This window comes from Pterocles gutturalis, unplaced genomic scaffold, assembly GCF_000699245.1.
Source record: "Pterocles gutturalis isolate BGI_N339 unplaced genomic scaffold, ASM69924v1 scaffold22742, whole genome shotgun sequence".
NCBI classification, from domain to species: Eukaryota; Metazoa; Chordata; class Aves; order Pterocliformes; family Pteroclidae; genus Pterocles; species Pterocles gutturalis.
Genome location: NW_010110801.1, coordinates 16,080 through 18,068, shown reverse-complemented (window position 1 = coordinate 18,068; position 1,989 = coordinate 16,080). Strand labels below are relative to the sequence as shown.

Genomic DNA, 1,989 nt, shown 5'->3' with positions numbered 1-1,989 from the left:
CTTTCCCTTTTCTGGTCTGACACACCTAAATCTTGGTTTTCCCCTCCCAACTCCACAACTTTATTACCATGCCCTTTGGCTTCAGTAGTCTCATTTTAATTATGTCTCATTTATCCAACACATGTTCCTGAAGTACTGCTTTTCCACTCTAACCTTTCTGATGCTGTCCTCTCCCATTCTTCATTTAGCACTCAAAAATAGAGAATTTTTAATTTCAAGTTCCAAGATCCCTTTTTGATTTTTCTGGTGATTTCCAACACTCTCAAGAGGAGGTCAGCTAATCATCTTTGCCATTGTTAGGAACAGCTTCTTCTCCCAGTCAAAACCAATCCTACTTATCTTTAGTTAATGGAAAGCAAGAGCAATAAAATATACATCTATCACTGTGCTGTCCTTGCCAGTATGAAATCACTAGTCTAGCTGATGGGTTGAGTTGTCTCTGCAGCAGAGGAAGTTCCTCTTGCTGACCAATTTACAGGAAACTGCAAGAATGGACTGTAAATAAAACCAGCATGAGAAGAGCACAGCAATAGGCAAGGTAGAAAAATTAACAAAACAACAAAAAAATTAGAATAGCGCAAAACCCATTTTCCTTCAGCTGCAGCAACTGGTCAGCTCAGTAGTCAAGTTCTACTCAGAGTAACATAAGACTTCATACATTATATATTTCCATAAAAGCCTACAGTAGAGTAAGGCATTAAAGAAGGCCATGTTGTGTTAAAGTTTTACTGACTTTAATGAGCTTGAATCAGGAGTAGATTATTTTGAGTTTTATTATTTTATTAATTCTACTAAACTAGTTTAGTCCCAGTTTTCTAAATCACAGTGGAAAGACATCCACTATATTGAGAGATGATATATCTGTCAACTGTGTACTCCAAAACTCCAGACTGTTAAAGACAAAGTGTAAATTACTCGCCTGAGTCCTTCATCTGCTAGGTAAGGCAGCCCTGTGAAAAAATTATTAACTATGCATCAGAAGTACTTCTGCTAATATACTAATTAAAAAAATCAGCAACAAAGGGGAGAAATTAAGCCAGAACTTCCAAAAATCCTCTTTTAATGCCAAAAGAATTCCTGTTCTTTGAATTTCAACTATCATTCCCTCATTCATCTTGCTTAGGAAGAGCTGAAGAAGCCTTAATAATATTTTTACTTATTTACTTACATATATTTTTGAAAGTAGCTGAAGCCTTGATATTCAATCTAAACCTGAGAAACACTTCAGGTCAAAAAGCTTCAGAGTTTCTATTTAGACCCCAGTGCTCTTGAGCTCCAGACATCTATGGACATATTGTTGGCTTGCAACTTTGAAAAAGCCAGCCAGCACTGGTCTGCAATAAATAAGCCATACTTCAGAGAAAGAACATATCAATTTTAGAACAAAGTCATAACTTTTATTGTTTTTTTTTTTACCAAACAGCTTGGCACAAGTCCTAGAAGATGATAATACTGACTTTGATTTTGGGATATGGTTAATGTCATATATTGCTCAAAGATCTCCAGACCAAAGTACAGCCACAAAGTATTTGCAGTATATGCATAGCTTGTAAAAAATAAATTATGCTGTGCAGCTGGAAAAGAAGAACCTTCTGCAAACTCTCAATATAAGAACATTTAACATATTCTCTTATATCAGCTAGCCTTGAAAAAGAACCTAGACTTCATACTGATGTAAATAAAGACTGAATTAAATCAGTACAGCTATCCTAGCACAATTTTCTATGGTTGCAATTTTATTATAAGTAGGTTTTCAAGGGAAGTTTAAGGGATTTCTACTGAATCAAAAGGCCCCTCAAAACTGTATAGGAGCATTCACCCAGCAAGTTAACTGGGTGTCAAGTCTAGGCCAGTCAGACCATACCAGTAACACTCGGTGTAAGTAATACTTAAAATGGAAGGCAAGTTCTTAAACATTTTTGCTGCTTATCACGTTTCTTTAAAATAAATTCAAAGACACATTACCAAGGCAAGACTTCCATTCTTCTT

At 35.7% G+C, this 1,989-nt stretch overlaps 1 protein-coding gene across 1 annotated transcript in view; it reads right to left on the bottom strand.

Moving 5' to 3' along the window:
* SH3BP2 (SH3-domain binding protein 2) overlaps positions 1-991 on the bottom strand; it is an 18,957-nt gene extending 17,966 nt beyond the window's left edge. Inside the window, exon 1 of the mRNA XM_010073545.1 lies at positions 920-991. The gene's annotated coding sequence lies outside the window, so the exon portion shown is untranslated. The remainder of the gene's footprint in view (positions 1-919) is intronic.
* Between the last annotated feature and the right edge of the window lie 998 nt (positions 992-1,989).